A 20,774-nucleotide genomic window follows, 5' to 3' on the forward strand; every position below is an offset into this window, starting at 1 on the left:
GCCAGCAAATGTTCCACTTCTCCGCAGTGATTGGTGGTATAGTGCTGCAAGAAATTCACCCAGCTTTGCTGTCATTCCATGGCAGTCTCATTTTAACCTCTGGCTCTCAAAGCCAATAAAATAACCAAAACAACAAACCAATAACAACCACCAATGTGCTCAGCCAATCACCCATATATTAGTCTGTTAGTCGGAGATAAGAGATTTCAAAGCAGCTGCCACAGTTTGATGTCTGTCCATCGCAGTTGCATTTTACAAGTTTCAAAGCCCTTTACTAGGGTTACATCAGTATCTTGATCAGATTGCTTCTTCCATTCAGGCATCGTCAAAGAAAATCAATTGAGTGCACTGCTTGCTTGGGATGTAGCTCAGTGGTAGAGCGCATGCTTTGCATGTATGAGGCCCCGGGTTCAATCCCCGGTATCTCCAACAGGTATTATGGTGACGGAATAAGGATGAATCTGTTGGCTCATGAACTCCCAGAAAACAACACGGAATCACAGCCACCCTCAAATGGGAGGTATTGAGTATCACACAGGTAAGTAACACGCACTGTGGAAGATTAACTTAACTTGTGTGCAACCCTGACCAGCAGTCTTGGGATCCCTCCTCAGACAACTTTACGCCCATTCACACCTGGACCCATCTAACCCTAATGACGCACAACATGGCCGGGTGGGTCAACGACTCTCAGGTGACCTTAACGACTCTGAAAGTCAGAGCCTCACATGTCACCTCAACGACTCTGTAAGGGTTTCACACCCAGAACTCAAGAAACCTCTTGGATTAAGGGTTCACACCCAGAATTGAAGAAACCTCTTGGATGAGATGCCAAATGTCTGCAAGAAACTCAAGCAAGTCCACTTGCCTACGATAAAGCACTTAAGATAACCATGACCTGGATGACTGACAATCTTCACCTACATGTAAACTGCAACTTTACTGGTTGGCCAAGGCATACATCTGCAGGGCCATAACTCTAGTTTTTTGAGATGAATCAAATGAAGAATATTGCTATTCATATGCCAGCTTTTTTTTTTTTTTTAATAGAAAGATTAAAGGTGCGTGATGTCAGGATGGCCGAGCGGTCTAAGGCGCTGCGTTCAGGTCGCAGTCTCCCCTGGAGGCGTGGGTTCGAATCCCACTTCTGACAGCTGGAGCTTTTCACTGGAGGCAGTGCTTGTAACCTGATAGCGGGCAAGTAAAGTGAGCACTAATGTCACTCATATGACCAACTCCAGTCTTCTTACTACTTGCACTGCACAAGCATTTCACAGCTTCTACACTCTGTTTGGGATACCTTCTTTGTTGTTTATTTGTGAATGATGACCACATGCATGCTGATATCATGCAAGAAACGCTCTCTCAATCAACATGAAGGTTCCATGGTGTAATGGTTAGCACTCTGGACTCTGAATCCAGTAATCCGAGTTCAAGTCTCGGTGGAACCTGCTTTATAACCACAGTATGGGGCTAAAGGATGAGTCCCTCCACCATCCCAATCTCAGCTTGGAATTGCACTCCGGATAGCCAGGGCTTCTTCCTTGGAAACGTTGCATGTTACGTGACACTGCAACAGGGCACCTACTGACACATTTCAGGTGCAACTTAGAAGAGTATCACAAAGTCATGCTTTGATAATGGTTGTAATCCTTACAATATTTTCATTTCATTTAAAATATTGCCTCAATAAAATGCCGACTTTGCAGTCAGTTGCTTTTGGCGCAGCGATGGGAAGTCAGTTTAAAAGCATATCTGTGGTTGTCGTGGCCGAGTGGTTAAGGCGATGGACTAGAAATCCATTGGGGTTTCCCCGCGCAGGTTCGAATCCTGCCGACAACGAGAGGCACCACTTTTCAGCAGTAGGCGCCCACCAATGAGGCATTTGCAGACTACTGCACCCACAGGTGGGTCTGGGAAATGTATCAGTGTCAAAGCAAACCAAGTGATGCTTTAATGATAACTGTTGAGTTAGTGGGTGCTCCCTCTTGTGTGTTGCCCCTTTATCGATACCTTCCAATCCTTATGTGCTCTATTCAGTCTCAATGCTCAGATAAATTGCTGAATTTGCAGTAAAATGCCTTTCACCCAGCGATGGTGGTATAGTGGTAAGCATAGCTGCCTTCCAAGCAGTTGACCCGGGTTCGATTCCCGGCCATCGCAGGCCTTTTCTGCCAGTGTACTGTTGCCTGCTTTTGTTGACAGAAAGTCAGCACAAAGCCAGCAAATGTTCCACTTCTCTGCAGTGATTGGTGGTATAGTGCTGCAAGAAATTCACCCAGCTTTGCTGTCATTCCATGGCAGTCTCATTTTAACCTCTGGCTTTCAAAGCCAATAAAATAACCAAAACAACAAACCAATAACAACCACCAATGTGCTCAGCCAATCACCCATATATTAGTCTGTTAGTCGGAGATAAGAGATTTCAAAGCAGCTGCCACAGTTTGATGTCTGTCCATCGCAGTTGCATTTTACAAGTTTCAAAGCCCTTTACTAGGGTTACATCAGTATCTTGATCAGATTGCTTCTTCCATTCAGGCATCGTCAAAGAAAATCAATTGAGTGCACTGCTTGCTTGGGATGTAGCTCAGTGGTAGAGCGCATGCTTTGCATGTATGAGGCCCCGGGTTCAATCCCCAGTATCTCCAACAGGTATTATGGTGACGGAATAAGGATGAATCTGTTGGCTCATGAACTCCCAGAAAACAACACGGAATCACAGCCACCCTCAAATGGGAGGTATTGAGTATCACACAGGTAAGTAACACGCACTGTGGAAGATTAACTTAACTTGTGTGCAACCCTGACCAGCAGTCTTGGGATCCCTCCTCAGACAACTTTACGCCCATTCACACCTGGACCCATCTAACCCTAATGACGCACAACATGGCCGGGTGGGTCAACGACTCTCAGGTGACCTTAACGACTCTGAAAGTCAGAGCCTCACATGTCACCTCAACGACTCTGTAAGGGTTTCACACCCAGAACTCAAGAAACCTCTTGGATTAAGGGTTCACACCCAGAATTGAAGAAACCTCTTGGATGAGATGCCAAATGTCTGCAAGAAACTCAAGCAAGTCCACTTGCCTACGATAAAGCACTTAAGATAACCATGACCTGGATGACTGACAATCTTCACCTACATGTAAACTGCAACTTTACTGGTTGGCCAAGGCATACATCTGTAGGGCCATAACTCTAGTTTTTTGAGATGAATCAAATGAAGAATATTGCTATTCATATGCCGGCTTTTTTTTTTTTTTTAATAGAAAGATTAAAGGTACGTGATGTCAGGATGGCCGAGCGGTCTAAGGCGCTGCGTTCAGGTCGCAGTCTCCCCTGGAGGCGTGGGTTCGAATCCCACTTCTGACAGCTGCAGCTTTTCACTGGAGGCAGTGCTTGTAACCTGATAGCGGGCAAGTAAAGTGAGCACTAATGTCACTCATATGACCAACTCCAGTCTTCTTACTACTTGCACTGCACAAGCATTTCACAGCTTTTACACTCTGTTTGGGATACCTTCTTTGTTGTTTATTTGTGAATGATGACCACAGGCATGCTGATATCATGCCAGAAACGCTCTCTCAATCAACATGAAGGTTCCATGGTGTAATGGTTAGCACTCTGGACTCTGAATCCAGTAATCCGAGTTCAAGTCTCGGTGGAACCTGCTTTATAACCACAGTATGGGGCTAAAGGATGAGTCCCTCCACCATCCCAATCTCGGCTTGGAATTGCACTCCGGATAGCCAGGGCTTCTTCCTTGGAAACGTTGCATGTTACGTGACACTGCAACAGGGCACCTACTGACACATTTCAGGTGCAACTTAGAAGAGTATCACAAAGTCATGCTTTGATAATGGTTGTAATCCTTACAATATTTTCATTTCATTTAAAATATTGCCTCAATAAAATGCCGACTTTGCAGTCAGTTGCTTTTGGCGCAGCGATGGGAAGTCAGTTTAAAAGCATATCTGTGGTTGTCGTGGCCGAGTGGTTAAGGCGATGGACTAGAAATCCATTGGGGTTTCCCCGCGCAGGTTCGAATCCTGCCGACAACGAGAGGCACCACTTTTCAGCAGTAGGCGCCCACCAATGAGGCATTTGCAGACTACTGCACCCACAGGTGTGTCTGGGAAATGTATCAGTGTCAAAGCAAACCAAGTGATGCTTTAATGATAACTGTTGAGTTAGTGGGCGCTCCCTCTTGTGTGTTGCCCCTTGATCGATACCTTCCAATCCTTATGTGCTCTATTCAGTCTCAATGCTCAGATAAATTGCTGAATTTGCAGTAAAATGCCTTTCACCCAGCGATGGTGGTATAGTGGTAAGCATAGCTGCCTTCCAAGCAGTTGACCCGGGTTCGATTCCCGGCCATCGCAGTCCTTTTCTGCCAGTGTACTGTTGCCTGCTTTTGTTGACAGAAAGTCAGCACAAAGCCAGCAAATGTTCCACTTCTCCGCAGTGATTGGTGGTATAGTGCTGCAAGAAATTCACCCAGCTTTGCTGTCATTCCATGGCAGTCTCATTTTAACCTCTGGCTCTCAAAGCCAATAAAATAACCAAAACAACAAACCAATAACAACCACCAATGTGCTCAGCCAATCACCCATATATTAGTCTGTTAGTCGGAGATAAGAGATTTCAAAGCAGCTGCCACAGTTTGATGTCTGTCCATCGCAGTTGCATTTTACAAGTTTCAAAGCCCTTTACTAGGGTTACATCAGTATCTTGATCAGATTGCTTCTTCCATTCAGGCATCGTCAAAGAAAATCAATTGAGTGCACTGCTTGCTTGGGATGTAGCTCAGTGGTAGAGCGCATGCTTTGCATGTATGAGGCCCCGGGTTCAATCCCCGGTATCTCCAACAGGTATTATGGTGACGGAATAAGGATGAATCTGTTGGCTCATGAACTCCCAGAAAACAACACGGAATCACAGCCACCCTCAAATGGGAGGTATTGAGTATCACACAGGTAAGTAACACGCACTGTGGAAGATTAACTTAACTTGTGTGCAACCCTGACCAGCAGTCTTGGGATCCCTCCTCAGACAACTTTACGCCCATTCACACCTGGACCCATCTAACCCTAATGACGCACAACATGGCCGGGTGGGTCAACGACTCTCAGGTGACCTTAACGACTCTGAAAGTCAGAGCCTCACATGTCACCTCAACGACTCTGTAAGGGTTTCACACCCAGAACTCAAGAAACCTCTTGGATTAAGGGTTCACACCCAGAATTGAAGAAACCTCTTGGATGAGATGCCAAATGTCTGCAAGAAACTCAAGCAAGTCCACTTGCCTACGATAAAGCACTTAAGATAACCATGACCTGGATGACTGACAATCTTCACCTACATGTAAACTGCAACTTTACTGGTTGGCCAAGGCATACATCTGTAGGGCCATAACTCTAGTTTTTTGAGATGAATCAAATGAAGAATATTGCTATTCATATGCCGGCTTTTTTTTTTTTTTTAATAGAAAGATTAAAGGTACGTGATGTCAGGATGGCCGAGCGGTCTAAGGCGCTGCGTTCAGGTCGCAGTCTCCCCTGGAGGCGTGGGTTCGAATCCCACTTCTGACAGCTGCAGCTTTTCACTGGAGGCAGTGCTTGTAACCTGATAGCGGGCAAGTAAAGTGAGCACTAATGTCACTCATATGACCAACTCCAGTCTTCTTACTACTTGCACTGCACAAGCATTTCACAGCTTTTACACTCTGTTTGGGATACCTTCTTTGTTGTTTATTTGTGAATGATGACCACAGGCATGCTGATATCATGCCAGAAACGCTCTCTCAATCAACATGAAGGTTCCATGGTGTAATGGTTAGCACTCTGGACTCTGAATCCAGTAATCCGAGTTCAAGTCTCGGTGGAACCTGCTTTATAACCACAGTATGGGGCTAAAGGATGAGTCCCTCCACCATCCCAATCTCGGCTTGGAATTGCACTCCGGATAGCCAGGGCTTCTTCCTTGGAAACGTTGCATGTTACGTGACACTGCAACAGGGCACCTACTGACACATTTCAGGTGCAACTTAGAAGAGTATCACAAAGTCATGCTTTGATAATGGTTGTAATCCTTACAATATTTTCATTTCATTTAAAATATTGCCTCAATAAAATGCCGACTTTGCAGTCAGTTGCTTTTGGCGCAGCGATGGGAAGTCAGTTTAAAAGCATATCTGTGGTTGTCGTGGCCGAGTGGTTAAGGCGATGGACTAGAAATCCATTGGGGTTTCCCCGCGCAGGTTCGAATCCTGCCGACAACGAGAGGCACCACTTTTCAGCAGTAGGCGCCCACCAATGAGGCATTTGCAGACTACTGCACCCACAGGTGTGTCTGGGAAATGTATCAGTGTCAAAGCAAACCAAGTGATGCTTTAATGATAACTGTTGAGTTAGTGGGCGCTCCCTCTTGTGTGTTGCCCCTTGATCGATACCTTCCAATCCTTATGTGCTCTATTCAGTCTCAATGCTCAGATAAATTGCTGAATTTGCAGTAAAATGCCTTTCACCCAGCGATGGTGGTATAGTGGTAAGCATAGCTGCCTTCCAAGCAGTTGACCCGGGTTCGATTCCCGGCCATCGCAGTCCTTTTCTGCCAGTGTACTGTTGCCTGCTTTTGTTGACAGAAAGTCAGCACAAAGCCAGCAAATGTTCCACTTCTCCGCAGTGATTGGTGGTATAGTGCTGCAAGAAATTCACCCAGCTTTGCTGTCATTCCATGGCAGTCTCATTTTAACCTCTGGCTCTCAAAGCCAATAAAATAACCAAAACAACAAACCAATAACAACCACCAATGTGCTCAGCCAATCACCCATATATTAGTCTGTTAGTCGGAGATAAGAGATTTCAAAGCAGCTGCCACAGTTTGATGTCTGTCCATCGCAGTTGCATTTTACAAGTTTCAAAGCCCTTTACTAGGGTTACATCAGTATCTTGATCAGATTGCTTCTTCCATTCAGGCATCGTCAAAGAAAATCAATTGAGTGCACTGCTTGCTTGGGATGTAGCTCAGTGGTAGAGCGCATGCTTTGCATGTATGAGGCCCCGGGTTCAATCCCCGGTATCTCCAACAGGTATTATGGTGACGGAATAAGGATGAATCTGTTGGCTCATGAACTCCCAGAAAACAACACGGAATCACAGCCACCCTCAAATGGGAGGTATTGAGTATCACACAGGTAAGTAACACGCACTGTGGAAGATTAACTTAACTTGTGTGCAACCCTGACCAGCAGTCTTGGGATCCCTCCTCAGACAACTTTACGCCCATTCACACCTGGACCCATCTAACCCTAATGACGCACAACATGGCCGGGTGGGTCAACGACTCTCAGGTGACCTTAACGACTCTGAAAGTCAGAGCCTCACATGTCACCTCAACGACTCTGTAAGGGTTTCACACCCAGAACTCAAGAAACCTCTTGGATTAAGGGTTCACACCCAGAATTGAAGAAACCTCTTGGATGAGATGCCAAATGTCTGCAAGAAACTCAAGCAAGTCCACTTGCCTACGATAAAGCACTTAAGATAACCATGACCTGGATGACTGACAATCTTCACCTACATGTAAACTGCAACTTTACTGGTTGGCCAAGGCATACATCTGCAGGGCCATAACTCTAGTTTTTTGAGATGAATCAAATGAAGAATATTGCTATTCATATGCCGGCTTTTTTTTTTTTTTTAATAGAAAGATTAAAGGTACGTGATGTCAGGATGGCCGAGCGGTCTAAGGCGCTGCGTTCAGGTCGCAGTCTCCCCTGGAGGCGTGGGTTCGAATCCCACTTCTGACAGCTGCAGCTTTTCACTGGAGGCAGTGCTTGTAACCTGATAGCGGGCAAGTAAAGTGAGCACTAATGTCACTCATATGACCAACTCCAGTCTTCTTACTACTTGCACTGCACAAGCATTTCACAGCTTCTACACTCTGTTTGGGATACTTTCTTTGTTGTTTATTTGTGAATGATGACCACAGGCATGCTGATATCATGCCAGAAACGCTCTCTCAATCAACATGAAGGTTCCATGGTGTAATGGTTAGCACTCTGGACTCTGAATCCAGTAATCCGAGTTCAAGTCTCGGTGGAACCTGCTTTATAACCACAGTATGGGGCTAAAGGATGAGCCCCTCCACCATCCCAATCTCGGCTTGGAATTGCACTCCGGATAGCCAGGGCTTCTTCCTTGGAAACGTTGCATGTTACGTGACACTGCAACAGGGCACCTACTGACACATTTCAGGTGCAACTTAGAAGAGTATCACAAAGTCATGCTTTGATAATGGTTGTAATCCTTACAATATTTTCATGTCATTTAAAATATTGCCTCAATAAAATGCCGACTTTGCAGTCAGTTGCTTTTGGCGCAGCGATGGGAAGTCAGTTTAAAAGCATATCTGTGGTTGTCGTGGCCGAGTGGTTAAGGCGATGGACTAGAAATCCATTGGGGTTTCCCCGCGCAGGTTCGAATCCTGCCGACAACGAGAGGCACCACTTTTCAGCAGTAGGCGCCCACCAATGAGGCATTTGCAGACTACTGCACCCACAGGTGTGTCTGGGAAATGTATCAGTGTCAAAGCAAACCAAGTGATGCTTTAATGATAACTGTTGAGTTAGTGGGCGCTCCCTCTTGTGTGTTGCCCCTTGATCGATACCTTCCAATCCTTATGTGCTCTATTCAGTCTCAATGCTCAGATAAATTGCTGAATTTGCAGTAAAATGCCTTTCACCCAGCGATGGTGGTATAGTGGTAAGCATAGCTGCCTTCCAAGCAGTTGACCCGGGTTCGATTCCCGGCCATCGCAGTCCTTTTCTGCCAGTGTACTGTTGCCTGCTTTTGTTGACAGAAAGTCAGCACAAAGCCAGCAAATGTTCCACTTCTCCGCAGTGATTGGTGGTATAGTGCTGCAAGAAATTCACCCAGCTTTGCTGTCATTCCATGGCAGTCTCATTTTAACCTCTGGCTCTCAAAGCCAATAAAATAACCAAAACAACAAACCAATAACAACCACCAATGTGCTCAGCCAATCACCCATATATTAGTCTGTTAGTCGGAGATAAGAGATTTCAAAGCAGCTGCCACAGTTTGATGTCTGTCCATCGCAGTTGCATTTTACAAGTTTCAAAGCCCTTTACTAGGGTTACATCAGTATCTTGATCAGATTGCTTCTTCCATTCAGGCATCGTCAAAGAAAATCAATTGAGTGCACTGCTTGCTTGGGATGTAGCTCAGTGGTAGAGCGCATGCTTTGCATGTATGAGGCCCCGGGTTCAATCCCCAGTATCTCCAACAGGTATTATGGTGACGGAATAAGGATGAATCTGTTGGCTCATGAACTCCCAGAAAACAACACGGAATCACAGCCACCCTCAAATGGGAGGTATTGAGTATCACACAGGTAAGTAACACGCACTGTGGAAGATTAACTTAACTTGTGTGCAACCCTGACCAGCAGTCTTGGGATCCCTCCTCAGACAACTTTACGCCCATTCACACCTGGACCCATCTAACCCTAATGACGCACAACATGGCCGGGTGGGTCAACGACTCTCAGGTGACCTTAACGACTCTGAAAGTCAGAGCCTCACATGTCACCTCAACGACTCTGTAAGGGTTTCACACCCAGAACTCAAGAAACCTCTTGGATTAAGGGTTCACACCCAGAATTGAAGAAACCTCTTGGATGAGATGCCAAATGTCTGCAAGAAACTCAAGCAAGTCCACTTGCCTACGATAAAGCACTTAAGATAACCATGACCTGGATGACTGACAATCTTCACCTACATGTAAACTGCAACTTTACTGGTTGGCCAAGGCATACATCTGCAGGGCCATAACTCTAGTTTTTTGAGATGAATCAAATGAAGAATATTGCTATTCATATGCCGGCTTTTTTTTTTTTTTTAATAGAAAGATTAAAGGTACGTGATGTCAGGATGGCCGAGCGGTCTAAGGCGCTGCGTTCAGGTCGCAGTCTCCCCTGGAGGCGTGGGTTCGAATCCCACTTCTGACAGCTGCAGCTTTTCACTGGAGGCAGTGCTTGTAACCTGATAGCGGGCAAGTAAAGTGAGCACTAATGTCACTCATATGACCAACTCCAGTCTTCTTACTACTTGCACTGCACAAGCATTTCACAGCTTCTACACTCTGTTTGGGATACTTTCTTTGTTGTTTATTTGTGAATGATGACCACAGGCATGCTGATATCATGCCAGAAACGCTCTCTCAATCAACATGAAGGTTCCATGGTGTAATGGTTAGCACTCTGGACTCTGAATCCAGTAATCCGAGTTCAAGTCTCGGTGGAACCTGCTTTATAACCACAGTATGGGGCTAAAGGATGAGCCCCTCCACCATCCCAATCTCGGCTTGGAATTGCACTCCGGATAGCCAGGGCTTCTTCCTTGGAAACGTTGCATGTTACGTGACACTGCAACAGGGCACCTACTGACACATTTCAGGTGCAACTTAGAAGAGTATCACAAAGTCATGCTTTGATAATGGTTGTAATCCTTACAATATTTTCATGTCATTTAAAATATTGCCTCAATAAAATGCCGACTTTGCAGTCAGTTGCTTTTGGCGCAGCGATGGGAAGTCAGTTTAAAAGCATATCTGTGGTTGTCGTGGCCGAGTGGTTAAGGCGATGGACTAGAAATCCATTGGGGTTTCCCCGCGCAGGTTCGAATCCTGCCGACAACGAGAGGCACCACTTTTCAGCAGTAGGCGCCCACCAATGAGGCATTTGCAGACTACTGCACCCACAGGTGTGTCTGGGAAATGTATCAGTGTCAAAGCAAACCAAGTGATGCTTTAATGATAACTGTTGAGTTAGTGGGCGCTCCCTCTTGTGTGTTGCCCCTTGATCGATACCTTCCAATCCTTATGTGCTCTATTCAGTCTCAATGCTCAGATAAATTGCTGAATTTGCAGTAAAATGCCTTTCACCCAGCGATGGTGGTATAGTGGTAAGCATAGCTGCCTTCCAAGCAGTTGACCCGGGTTCGATTCCCGGCCATCGCAGTCCTTTTCTGCCAGTGTACTGTTGCCTGCTTTTGTTGACAGAAAGTCAGCACAAAGCCAGCAAATGTTCCACTTCTCCGCAGTGATTGGTGGTATAGTGCTGCAAGAAATTCACCCAGCTTTGCTGTCATTCCATGGCAGTCTCATTTTAACCTCTGGCTCTCAAAGCCAATAAAATAACCAAAACAACAAACCAATAACAACCACCAATGTGCTCAGCCAATCACCCATATATTAGTCTGTTAGTCGGAGATAAGAGATTTCAAAGCAGCTGCCACAGTTTGATGTCTGTCCATCGCAGTTGCATTTTACAAGTTTCAAAGCCCTTTACTAGGGTTACATCAGTATCTTGATCAGATTGCTTCTTCCATTCAGGCATCGTCAAAGAAAATCAATTGAGTGCACTGCTTGCTTGGGATGTAGCTCAGTGGTAGAGCGCATGCTTTGCATGTATGAGGCCCCGGGTTCAATCCCCAGTATCTCCAACAGGTATTATGGTGACGGAATAAGGATGAATCTGTTGGCTCATGAACTCCCAGAAAACAACACGGAATCACAGCCACCCTCAAATGGGAGGTATTGAGTATCACACAGGTAAGTAACACGCACTGTGGAAGATTAACTTAACTTGTGTGCAACCCTGACCAGCAGTCTTGGGATCCCTCCTCAGACAACTTTACGCCCATTCACACCTGGACCCATCTAACCCTAATGACGCACAACATGGCCGGGTGGGTCAACGACTCTCAGGTGACCTTAACGACTCTGAAAGTCAGAGCCTCACATGTCACCTCAACGACTCTGTAAGGGTTTCACACCCAGAACTCAAGAAACCTCTTGGATTAAGGGTTCACACCCAGAATTGAAGAAACCTCTTGGATGAGATGCCAAATGTCTGCAAGAAACTCAAGCAAGTCCACTTGCCTACGATAAAGCACTTAAGATAACCATGACCTGGATGACTGACAATCTTCACCTACATGTAAACTGCAACTTTACTGGTTGGCCAAGGCATACATCTGTAGGGCCATAACTCTAGTTTTTTGAGATGAATCAAATGAAGAATATTGCTATTCATATGCCAGCTTTTTTTTTTTTTTTAATAGAAAGATTAAAGGTACGTGATGTCAGGATGGCCGAGCGGTCTAAGGCGCTGCGTTCAGGTCGCAGTCTCCCCTGGAGGCGTGGGTTCGAATCCCACTTCTGACAGCTGCAGCTTTTCACTGGAGGCAGTGCTTGTAACCTGATAGCGGGCAAGTAAAGTGAGCACTAATGTCACTCATATGACCAACTCCAGTCTTCTTACTACTTGCACTGCACAAGCATTTCACAGCTTCTACACTCTGTTTGGGATACCTTCTTTGTTGTTTATTTGTGAATGATGACCACAGGCATGCTGATATCATGCCAGAAACGCTCTCTCAATCAACATGAAGGTTCCATGGTGTAATGGTTAGCACTCTGGACTCTGAATCCAGTAATCCGAGTTCAAGTCTCGGTGGAACCTGCTTTATAACCACAGTATGGGGCTAAAGGATGAGCCCCTCCACCATCCCAATCTCGGCTTGGAATTGCACTCCGGATAGCCAGGGCTTCTTCCTTGGAAACGTTGCATGTTACGTGACACTGCAACAGGGCACCTACTGACACATTTCAGGTGCAACTTAGAAGAGTATCACAAAGTCATGCTTTGATAATGGTTGTAATCCTTACAATATTTTCATGTCATTTAAAATATTGCCTCAATAAAATGCCGACTTTGCAGTCAGTTGCTTTTGGCGCAGCGATGGGAAGTCAGTTTAAAAGCATATCTGTGGTTGTCGTGGCCGAGTGGTTAAGGCGATGGACTAGAAATCCATTGGGGTTTCCCCGCGCAGGTTCGAATCCTGCCGACAACGAGAGGCACCACTTTTCAGCAGTAGGCGCCCACCAATGAGGCATTTGCAGACTACTGCACCCACAGGTGTGTCTGGGAAATGTATCAGTGTCAAAGCAAACCAAGTGATGCTTTAATGATAACTGTTGAGTTAGTGGGCGCTCCCTCTTGTGTGTTGCCCCTTGATCGATACCTTCCAATCCTTATGTGCTCTATTCAGTCTCAATGCTCAGATAAATTGCTGAATTTGCAGTAAAATGCCTTTCACCCAGCGATGGTGGTATAGTGGTAAGCATAGCTGCCTTCCAAGCAGTTGACCCGGGTTCGATTCCCGGCCATCGCAGTCCTTTTCTGCCAGTGTACTGTTGCCTGCTTTTGTTGACAGAAAGTCAGCACAAAGCCAGCAAATGTTCCACTTCTCCGCAGTGATTGGTGGTATAGTGCTGCAAGAAATTCACCCAGCTTTGCTGTCATTCCATGGCAGTCTCATTTTAACCTCTGGCTCTCAAAGCCAATAAAATAACCAAAACAACAAACCAATAACAACCACCAATGTGCTCAGCCAATCACCCATATATTAGTCTGTTAGTCGGAGATAAGAGATTTCAAAGCAGCTGCCACAGTTTGATGTCTGTCCATCGCAGTTGCATTTTACAAGTTTCAAAGCCCTTTACTAGGGTTACATCAGTATCTTGATCAGATTGCTTCTTCCATTCAGGCATCGTCAAAGAAAATCAATTGAGTGCACTGCTTGCTTGGGATGTAGCTCAGTGGTAGAGCGCATGCTTTGCATGTATGAGGCCCCGGGTTCAATCCCCGGCATCTCCAACAGGTATTATGGTGATGGAATAAGGATGAATCTGTTGGCTCATGAACTCCCAGAAAACAACACGGAATCACAGCCACCCTCCAATGGGAGGTATTGAGTATCACACAGGTAAGTAACACGCACTGTGGAAGATTAACTTAACTTGTGTGCAACCCTGACCAGCAGTCTTGGGATCCCTCCTCAGACAACTTTACGCCCATTCACACCTGGACCCATCTAACCCTAATGACGCACAACATGGCCGGGTGGGTCAACGACTCTCAGGTGACCTTAACGACTCTGAAAGTCAGAGCCTCACATGTCACCTCAACGACTCTGTAAGGGTTTCACACCCAGAACTCAAGAAACCTCTTGGATTAAGGGTTCACACCCAGAATTGAAGAAACCTCTTGGATGAGATGCCAAATGTCTGCAAGAAACTCAAGCAAGTCCACTTGCCTACGATAAAGCACTTAAGATAACCATGACCTGGATGACTGACAATCTTCACCTACATGTAAACTGCAACTTTACTGGTTGGCCAAGGCATACATCTGCAGGGCCATAACTCTAGTTTTTTGAGATGAATCAAATGAAGAATATTGCTATTCATATGCCGGCTTTTTTTTTTTTTTTAATAGAAAGATTAAAGGTGCGTGATGTCAGGATGGCCGAGCGGTCTAAGGCGCTGCGTTCAGGTCGCAGTCTCCCCTGGAGGCGTGGGTTCGAATCCCACTTCTGACAGCTGCAGCTTTTCACTGGAGGCAGTGCTTGTAACCTGATAGCGGGCAAGTAAAGTGAGCACTAATGTCACTCATATGACCAACTCCAGTCTTCTTACTACTTGCACTGCACAAGCATTTCACAGCTTTTACACTCTGTTTGGGATACCTTCTTTGTTGTTTATTTATGAATGATGACCACAGGCATGCTGATATCATGCCAGAAACGCTCTCTCAATCAACATGAAGGTTCCATGGTGTAATGGTTAGCACTCTGGACTCTGAATCCAGTAATCCGAGTTCAAGTCTCGGTGGAACCTGCTTTATAACCACAGTATGGGGCTAAAGGATGAGTCCCTCCACCATCCCAATCTCGGCTTGGAATTGCACTCCGGATAGCCAGGGCTTCTTCCTTGGAAACGTTGCATGTTACGTGACACTGCAACAGGGCACCTACTGACACATTTCAGGTGCAACTTAGAAGAGTATCACAAAGTCATGCTTTGATAATGGTTGTAATCCTTACAATATTTTCATTTCATTTAAAATATTGCCTCAATAAAATGCCGACTTTGCAGTCAGTTGCTTTTGGCGCAGCGATGGGAAGTCAGTTTAAAAGCATATCTGTGGTTGTCGTGGCCGAGTGGTTAAGGCGATGGACTAGAAATCCATTGGGGTTTCCCCGCGCAGGTTCGAATCCTGCCGACAACGAGAGGCACCACTTTTCAGCAGTAGGCGCCCACCAATGAGGCATTTGCAGACTACTGCACCCACAGGTGTGTCTGGGAAATGTATCAGTGTCAAAGCAAACCAAGTGATGCTTTAATGATAACTGTTGAGTTAGTGGGCGCTCCCTCTTGTGTGTTGCCCCTTGATCGATACCTTCCAATCCTTATGTGCTCTATTCAGTCTCAATGCTCAGATAAATTGCTGAATTTGCAGTAAAATGCCTTTCACCCAGCGATGGTGGTATAGTGGTAAGCATAGCTGCCTTCCAAGCAGTTGACCCGGGTTCGATTCCCGGCCATCGCAGTCCTTTTCTGCCAGTGTACTGTTGCCTGCTTTTGTTGACAGAAAGTCAGCACAAAGCCAGCAAATGTTCCACTTCTCCGCAGTGATTGGTGGTATAGTGCTGCAAGAAATTCACCCAGCTTTGCTGTCATTCCATGGCAGTCTCATTTTAACCTCTGGCTCTCAAAGCCAATAAAATAACCAAAACAACAAACCAATAACAACCACCAATGTGCTCAGCCAATCACCCATATATTAGTCTGTTAGTTGGAGATAAGAGATTTCAAAGCAGCTGCCACAGTTTGATGTCTGTCCATCGCAGTTGCATTTTACAAGTTTCAAAGCCCTTTACTAGGGTTACATCAGTATCTTGATCAGATTGCTTCTTCCATTCAGGCATCGTCAAAGAAAATCAATTGAGTGCACTGCTTGCTTGGGATGTAGCTCAGTGGTAGAGCGCATGCTTTGCATGTATGAGGCCCCGGGTTCAATCCCCGGTATCTCCAACAGGTATTATGGTGACGGAATAAGGATGAATCTGTTGGCTCATGAACTCCCAGAAAACAACACGGAATCACAGCCACCCTCAAATGGGAGGTATTGAGTATCACACAGGTAAGTAACACGCACTGTGGAAGATTAACTTAACTTGTGTGCAACCCTGACCAGCAGTCTTGGGATCCCTCCTCAGACAACTTTACGCCCATTCACACCTGGACCCATCTAACCCTAATGACGCACAACATGGCCGGGTGGGTCAACGACTCTCAGGTGACCTTAACGACTCTGAAAGTCAGAGCCTCACATGTCACCTCAACGACTCTGTAAGGGTTTCACACCCAGAACTCAAGAAACCTCTTGGATTAAGGGTTCACACCCAGAATTGAAGAAACCTCTTGGATGAGATGCCAAATGTCTGCAAGAAACTCAAGCAAGTCCACTTGCCTACGATAAAGCACTTAAGATAACCATGACCTGGATGACTGACAATCTTCACCTACATGTAAACTGCAACTTTACTGGTTGGCCAAGGCATACATCTGTAGGGCCATAACTCTAGTTTTTTGAGATGAATCAAATGAAGAATATTGCTATTCATATGCCGGCTTTTTTTTTTTTTTTAATAGAAAGATTAAAGGTGCGTGATGTCAGGATGGCCGAGCGGTCTAAGGCGCTGCGTTCAGGTCGCAGTCTCCCCTGGAGGCGTGGGTTCGAATCCCACTTCTGACAGCTGCAGCTTTTCACTGGAGGCAGTGCTTGTAACCTGATAGCGGGCAAGTAAAGTGAGCACTAATGTCACTCATATGACCAACTCCAGTCTTCTTACTACTTGCACTGCACAAGCATTTCACAGCTTCTACACTCTGTTTGGGATACCTTCTTTGTTGTTTATTTGTGAATGATGACCACAGGCATGCTGATATCATGCCAGAAACGCTCTCTCAATCAACATGAAGGTTCCATGGTGTAATGGTTAGCACTCTGGACTCTGAATCCAGTAATCTGAGTTCAAGTCTCGGTGGAACCTGCTTTATAACCACAGTATCGGGCTAAAGGATGAGTCCCTCCACCATCCCAATCTCGGCTTGGAATTGCACTCCGGATAGCCAGGGCTTCTTCCTTGGAAATGTTGCATGTTACGTGACACTGCAACAGGGCACCTACTGACACATTTCAGGTGCAACTTAGAAGAGTATCACAAAGTCATGCTTTGATAATGGTTGTAATCCTTACAATATTTTCATTTCATTTAAAATATTGCCTCAATAAAATGCCGACTTTGCAGTCAGTTGCTTTTGGCGCAGCGATGGGAAGTCAGTTTAAAAGCATATCTGTGGTTGTCGTGGCCGAGTGGTTAAGGCGATGGACTAGAAATCCATTGGGGTTTCCCCGCGCAGGTTCGAATCCTGCCGACAACGAGAGGCACCACTTTTCAGCAGTAGGCGCCCACCAATGAGGCATTTGCAGACTACTGCACCCACAGGTGTGTCTGGGAAATGTATCAGTGTCAAAGCAAACCAAGTGATGCTTTAATGATAACTGTTGAGTTAGTGGGCGCTCCCTCTTGTGTGTTGCCCCTTGATCGATACCTTCCAATCCTTATGTGCTCTATTCAGTCTCAATGCTCAGATAAATTGCTGAATTTGCAGTAAAATGCCTTTCACCCAGCGATGGTGGTATAGTGGTAAGCATAGCTGCCTTCCAAGCAGTTGACCCGGGTTCGATTCCCGGCCATCGCAGTCCTTTTCTGCCAGTGTACTGTTGCCTGCTTTTGTTGACAGAAAGTCAGCACAAAGCCAGCAAATGTTCCACTTCTCCGCAGTGATTGGTGGTATAGTGCTGCAAGAAATTCACCCAGCTTTGCTGTCATTCCATGGTAGTCTCATTTTAACCTCTGGCTCTCAAAGCCAATAAAATAACCAAAACAACAAACCAATAACAACCACCAATGTGCTCAGCCAATCACCCATATATTAGTCTGTTAGTCGGAGATAAGAGATTTCAAAGCAGCTGCCACAGTTTGATGTCTGTCCATCGCAGTTGCATTTTACAAGTTTCAAAGCCCTTTACTAGGGTTACATCAGTATCTTGATCAGATTGCTTCTTCCATTCAGGCATCGTCAAAGAAAATCAATTGAGTGCAGTGCTCGCTGGGGATGTAGCTCAGTGGTAGAGCGCATGCTTTGCATGTATGAGGCCCCGGGTTCAATCCCCGGCATCTCCAACAGGTATTATGGTGACGGAATAAGGATGAATCTGTTGGCTCATGAACTCCCAGAAAACAACACGGAATCACAGCCACCCTCAAATGGGAGGTATTGAGTATCACACAGGTAAGTAACACGCACTGTGGAAGATTAACTTAACTTGTGTGCAACCCTGACCAGCAGTCTTGGGATCCCTCCTCAGACAACTTTACGCCCATTCACACCTGGACCCATCTAACCCTAATGACGCACAACATGGCCGGGTGGGTCAACGACTCTCAGGTGACCTTAACGACTCTGAAAGTCAGAGCCTCACATGTCACCTCAACGACTCTGTAAGGGTTTCACACCCAGAACTCAAGAAACCTATTGGATTAAGGGTTCACACCCAGAATTGAAGAAACCTCTTGGATGAGATGCCAAATGTCTGCAAGAAACTCAAGCAAGTCCACTTGCCTACGATAAAGCACTTAAGATAACCATGACCTGGATGACTGACAATCTTCACCTACATGTAAACTGCAACTTTACTGGTTGGCCAAGGCATACATCTGCAGGGCCATAACTCTAGTTTTTTTAGATGAATCAAATGAAGAATATTGCTATTCATATGCCGGCTTTTTTTTTTTTTTTAATAGAAAGATTAAAGGTACGTGATGTCAGGATGGCCGAGCGGTCTAAGGCGCTGCGTTCAGGTCGCAGTCTCCCCTGGAGGCGTGGGTTCGAATCCCACTTCTGACAGCTGCAGCTTTTCACTGGAGGCAGTGCTTGTAACCTGATAGCGGGCAAGTAAAGTGAGCACTAATGTCACTCATATGACCAACTCCTGTCTTCTTACTACTTGCACTGCACAAGCATTTCACAGCTTCTACACTCTGTTTGGGATACCTTCTTTGTTGTTTATTTGTGAATGATGACCACAGGCATGCTGATATCATGCCAGAAACGCTCTCTCAATCAACATGAAGGTTCCATGGTGTAATGGTTAGCACTCTGGACTCTGAATCCAGTAATCCGAGTTCAAGTCTCGGTGGAACCTGCTTTATAACCACAGTATGGGGCTAAAGGATGAGTCCCTCCACCATCCCAATCTCGGCTTGGAATTGCACTCCGGATAGCCAGGGCTTCTTCCTTGGAAACGTTGCATGTTACGTGACACTGCAACAGGGCACCTACTGACACATTTCAGGTGCAACTTAGAAGAGTATCACAAAGTCATGCTTTGATAATGGTTGTAATCCTTACAATATTTTCATTTCATTTAAAATATTGCCTCAATAAAATGCCGACTTTGCAGTCAGTTGCTTTTGGCGCAGCGATGGGAAGTCAGTTTAAAAGCATATCTGTGGTTGTCGTGGCCGAGTGGTTAAGGCGATGGACTAGAAATCCATTGGGGTTTCCCCGCGCAGGTTCGAATCCTGCCGACAACGAGAGGCACCACTTTTCAGCAGTAGGCGCCCACCAATGAGGCATTTGCAGACTACTGCACCCACAGGTGTGTCTGGGAAATGTATCAGTGTCAAAGCAAACCAAGTGATGCTTTAATGATAACTGTTGAGTTAGTGGGCGCTCCCTCTTGTGTGTTGCCCCTTTATCGATACCTTCCAATCCTTATGTGCTCTATTCAGTCTCAATGCTCAGATAAATTGCTGAATTTGCAGTAAAATGCCTTTCGCCCAGCGATGGTGGTATAGTGGTAAGCATAGCTGCCTTCCAAGCAGTTGACCCGGGTTCGATTCCCGGCCATCGCAGTCCTTTTCTGCCAGTGTACTGTTGCCTGCTTTTGTTGACAGAAAGTCAGCACAAAGCCAGCAAATGTTCCACTTCTCTGCAGTGATTGGTGGTATAGTGCTGCAAGAAATTCACCCAGCTTTGCTGTCATTCCATGGCAGTCTCATTTTAACCTCTGGCTCTCAAAGCCAATAAAATAACCAAAAAAACAAACCAATAACAACCACCAATGTGCTCAGCCAATCACCCATATATTAGTCTGTTAGTCGGAGATAAGAGATTTCAAAGCAGCTGCCACAGTTTGATGTCTGTCCATCGCAGTTGCATTTTACAAGTTTCAAAGCCCTTTACTAGGGTTACATCAGTATCTTGATCAGATTGCTTCTTCCATTCAGGCATCGTCAAAGAAAATCAATTGAGTGCAGTGCTCGCTGGGGATGTAGCTCAGTGGTAGAGCGCATGCTTTGCATGTATGAGGCCCCGGGTTCAATCCCCGGCATCTCCAACAGGTATTATGGTGATGGAATAAGGATGAATCTGTTGGCTCATGAACTCCCAGAAAACAACACGGAATCACAGCCACCCTCCAATGGGAGGTATTGAGTATCACACAGGTAAGTAACACGCACTATGGAAGATTAACTTAACTTGTGTGCAACCCTGACCAGCAGTCTTGGGATCCCTCCTCAGACAACTTTACGCCCATTCACACCTGGACCCATCTAACCCTAATGACGCACAACATGGCCGGGTGGGTCAACGACTCTCAGGTGACCTTAACGACTCTGAAAGTCAGAGCCTCACATGTCACCTCAACGACTCTGTAAGGGTTTCACACCCAGAACTCAAGAAACCTCTTGGATTAAGGGTTCACACCCA

General features: G+C 45.8%; 38 non-coding genes across 38 annotated transcripts; all 38 read left to right on the plus strand.

Moving 5' to 3' along the window:
* The first annotated feature begins 1,070 nt into the window (after positions 1-1,070).
* On the plus strand, positions 1,071-1,153 carry trnal-cag (transfer RNA leucine (anticodon CAG)). The gene has a single exon. It is a non-coding gene; the product is annotated as a tRNA-Leu (tRNA).
* A 226-nt stretch (positions 1,154-1,379) lies between these two features.
* On the plus strand, positions 1,380-1,451 carry trnaq-cug (transfer RNA glutamine (anticodon CUG)). The gene has a single exon. It is a non-coding gene; the product is annotated as a tRNA-Gln (tRNA).
* Positions 1,452-1,760: 309 nt separating this feature from the next.
* On the plus strand, positions 1,761-1,842 carry trnas-aga (transfer RNA serine (anticodon AGA)). Its single transcript has one exon. It is a non-coding gene; the product is annotated as a tRNA-Ser (tRNA).
* Positions 1,843-2,091: 249 nt separating this feature from the next.
* On the plus strand, positions 2,092-2,163 carry trnag-ucc (transfer RNA glycine (anticodon UCC)). The gene has a single exon. It is a non-coding gene; the product is annotated as a tRNA-Gly (tRNA).
* Positions 2,164-3,289: 1,126 nt separating this feature from the next.
* On the plus strand, positions 3,290-3,372 carry trnal-cag (transfer RNA leucine (anticodon CAG)). Its single transcript has one exon. It is a non-coding gene; the product is annotated as a tRNA-Leu (tRNA).
* A 226-nt stretch (positions 3,373-3,598) lies between these two features.
* Positions 3,599-3,670, plus strand: trnaq-cug (transfer RNA glutamine (anticodon CUG)). The gene has a single exon. It is a non-coding gene; the product is annotated as a tRNA-Gln (tRNA).
* Positions 3,671-3,979: 309 nt separating this feature from the next.
* trnas-aga (transfer RNA serine (anticodon AGA)) lies at positions 3,980-4,061 on the plus strand. Its single transcript has one exon. It is a non-coding gene; the product is annotated as a tRNA-Ser (tRNA).
* Positions 4,062-4,310: 249 nt separating this feature from the next.
* Positions 4,311-4,382, plus strand: trnag-ucc (transfer RNA glycine (anticodon UCC)). The gene has a single exon. It is a non-coding gene; the product is annotated as a tRNA-Gly (tRNA).
* A 1,126-nt stretch (positions 4,383-5,508) lies between these two features.
* On the plus strand, positions 5,509-5,591 carry trnal-cag (transfer RNA leucine (anticodon CAG)). The gene has a single exon. It is a non-coding gene; the product is annotated as a tRNA-Leu (tRNA).
* Positions 5,592-5,817: 226 nt separating this feature from the next.
* On the plus strand, positions 5,818-5,889 carry trnaq-cug (transfer RNA glutamine (anticodon CUG)). Its single transcript has one exon. It is a non-coding gene; the product is annotated as a tRNA-Gln (tRNA).
* Positions 5,890-6,198: 309 nt separating this feature from the next.
* On the plus strand, positions 6,199-6,280 carry trnas-aga (transfer RNA serine (anticodon AGA)). Its single transcript has one exon. It is a non-coding gene; the product is annotated as a tRNA-Ser (tRNA).
* Positions 6,281-6,529: 249 nt separating this feature from the next.
* On the plus strand, positions 6,530-6,601 carry trnag-ucc (transfer RNA glycine (anticodon UCC)). The gene has a single exon. It is a non-coding gene; the product is annotated as a tRNA-Gly (tRNA).
* Positions 6,602-7,727: 1,126 nt separating this feature from the next.
* Positions 7,728-7,810, plus strand: trnal-cag (transfer RNA leucine (anticodon CAG)). Its single transcript has one exon. It is a non-coding gene; the product is annotated as a tRNA-Leu (tRNA).
* Positions 7,811-8,036: 226 nt separating this feature from the next.
* On the plus strand, positions 8,037-8,108 carry trnaq-cug (transfer RNA glutamine (anticodon CUG)). Its single transcript has one exon. It is a non-coding gene; the product is annotated as a tRNA-Gln (tRNA).
* A 309-nt stretch (positions 8,109-8,417) lies between these two features.
* Positions 8,418-8,499, plus strand: trnas-aga (transfer RNA serine (anticodon AGA)). The gene has a single exon. It is a non-coding gene; the product is annotated as a tRNA-Ser (tRNA).
* Positions 8,500-8,748: 249 nt separating this feature from the next.
* trnag-ucc (transfer RNA glycine (anticodon UCC)) lies at positions 8,749-8,820 on the plus strand. The gene has a single exon. It is a non-coding gene; the product is annotated as a tRNA-Gly (tRNA).
* Positions 8,821-9,946: 1,126 nt separating this feature from the next.
* Positions 9,947-10,029, plus strand: trnal-cag (transfer RNA leucine (anticodon CAG)). The gene has a single exon. It is a non-coding gene; the product is annotated as a tRNA-Leu (tRNA).
* A 226-nt stretch (positions 10,030-10,255) lies between these two features.
* Positions 10,256-10,327, plus strand: trnaq-cug (transfer RNA glutamine (anticodon CUG)). Its single transcript has one exon. It is a non-coding gene; the product is annotated as a tRNA-Gln (tRNA).
* Positions 10,328-10,636: 309 nt separating this feature from the next.
* On the plus strand, positions 10,637-10,718 carry trnas-aga (transfer RNA serine (anticodon AGA)). Its single transcript has one exon. It is a non-coding gene; the product is annotated as a tRNA-Ser (tRNA).
* Positions 10,719-10,967: 249 nt separating this feature from the next.
* trnag-ucc (transfer RNA glycine (anticodon UCC)) lies at positions 10,968-11,039 on the plus strand. Its single transcript has one exon. It is a non-coding gene; the product is annotated as a tRNA-Gly (tRNA).
* Positions 11,040-12,165: 1,126 nt separating this feature from the next.
* Positions 12,166-12,248, plus strand: trnal-cag (transfer RNA leucine (anticodon CAG)). The gene has a single exon. It is a non-coding gene; the product is annotated as a tRNA-Leu (tRNA).
* Positions 12,249-12,474: 226 nt separating this feature from the next.
* Positions 12,475-12,546, plus strand: trnaq-cug (transfer RNA glutamine (anticodon CUG)). Its single transcript has one exon. It is a non-coding gene; the product is annotated as a tRNA-Gln (tRNA).
* Positions 12,547-12,855: 309 nt separating this feature from the next.
* Positions 12,856-12,937, plus strand: trnas-aga (transfer RNA serine (anticodon AGA)). The gene has a single exon. It is a non-coding gene; the product is annotated as a tRNA-Ser (tRNA).
* A 249-nt stretch (positions 12,938-13,186) lies between these two features.
* Positions 13,187-13,258, plus strand: trnag-ucc (transfer RNA glycine (anticodon UCC)). The gene has a single exon. It is a non-coding gene; the product is annotated as a tRNA-Gly (tRNA).
* A 1,126-nt stretch (positions 13,259-14,384) lies between these two features.
* trnal-cag (transfer RNA leucine (anticodon CAG)) lies at positions 14,385-14,467 on the plus strand. Its single transcript has one exon. It is a non-coding gene; the product is annotated as a tRNA-Leu (tRNA).
* Positions 14,468-14,693: 226 nt separating this feature from the next.
* Positions 14,694-14,765, plus strand: trnaq-cug (transfer RNA glutamine (anticodon CUG)). Its single transcript has one exon. It is a non-coding gene; the product is annotated as a tRNA-Gln (tRNA).
* Positions 14,766-15,074: 309 nt separating this feature from the next.
* Positions 15,075-15,156, plus strand: trnas-aga (transfer RNA serine (anticodon AGA)). The gene has a single exon. It is a non-coding gene; the product is annotated as a tRNA-Ser (tRNA).
* Positions 15,157-15,405: 249 nt separating this feature from the next.
* trnag-ucc (transfer RNA glycine (anticodon UCC)) lies at positions 15,406-15,477 on the plus strand. Its single transcript has one exon. It is a non-coding gene; the product is annotated as a tRNA-Gly (tRNA).
* A 1,126-nt stretch (positions 15,478-16,603) lies between these two features.
* Positions 16,604-16,686, plus strand: trnal-cag (transfer RNA leucine (anticodon CAG)). The gene has a single exon. It is a non-coding gene; the product is annotated as a tRNA-Leu (tRNA).
* Positions 16,687-16,912: 226 nt separating this feature from the next.
* On the plus strand, positions 16,913-16,984 carry trnaq-cug (transfer RNA glutamine (anticodon CUG)). Its single transcript has one exon. It is a non-coding gene; the product is annotated as a tRNA-Gln (tRNA).
* Positions 16,985-17,293: 309 nt separating this feature from the next.
* Positions 17,294-17,375, plus strand: trnas-aga (transfer RNA serine (anticodon AGA)). The gene has a single exon. It is a non-coding gene; the product is annotated as a tRNA-Ser (tRNA).
* Positions 17,376-17,624: 249 nt separating this feature from the next.
* On the plus strand, positions 17,625-17,696 carry trnag-ucc (transfer RNA glycine (anticodon UCC)). The gene has a single exon. It is a non-coding gene; the product is annotated as a tRNA-Gly (tRNA).
* A 413-nt stretch (positions 17,697-18,109) lies between these two features.
* Positions 18,110-18,181, plus strand: trnaa-ugc (transfer RNA alanine (anticodon UGC)). The gene has a single exon. It is a non-coding gene; the product is annotated as a tRNA-Ala (tRNA).
* A 641-nt stretch (positions 18,182-18,822) lies between these two features.
* On the plus strand, positions 18,823-18,905 carry trnal-cag (transfer RNA leucine (anticodon CAG)). The gene has a single exon. It is a non-coding gene; the product is annotated as a tRNA-Leu (tRNA).
* A 226-nt stretch (positions 18,906-19,131) lies between these two features.
* On the plus strand, positions 19,132-19,203 carry trnaq-cug (transfer RNA glutamine (anticodon CUG)). The gene has a single exon. It is a non-coding gene; the product is annotated as a tRNA-Gln (tRNA).
* A 309-nt stretch (positions 19,204-19,512) lies between these two features.
* Positions 19,513-19,594, plus strand: trnas-aga (transfer RNA serine (anticodon AGA)). The gene has a single exon. It is a non-coding gene; the product is annotated as a tRNA-Ser (tRNA).
* A 249-nt stretch (positions 19,595-19,843) lies between these two features.
* On the plus strand, positions 19,844-19,915 carry trnag-ucc (transfer RNA glycine (anticodon UCC)). The gene has a single exon. It is a non-coding gene; the product is annotated as a tRNA-Gly (tRNA).
* Positions 19,916-20,328: 413 nt separating this feature from the next.
* trnaa-ugc (transfer RNA alanine (anticodon UGC)) lies at positions 20,329-20,400 on the plus strand. The gene has a single exon. It is a non-coding gene; the product is annotated as a tRNA-Ala (tRNA).
* Positions 20,401-20,774: the final 374 nt, after the last annotated feature.

The sequence above is a fragment of the Epinephelus lanceolatus genome, chromosome 20 (genome assembly GCF_041903045.1).
Source record: "Epinephelus lanceolatus isolate andai-2023 chromosome 20, ASM4190304v1, whole genome shotgun sequence".
In the NCBI taxonomy this organism is placed as follows: domain Eukaryota; kingdom Metazoa; phylum Chordata; class Actinopteri; order Perciformes; family Serranidae; genus Epinephelus; species Epinephelus lanceolatus.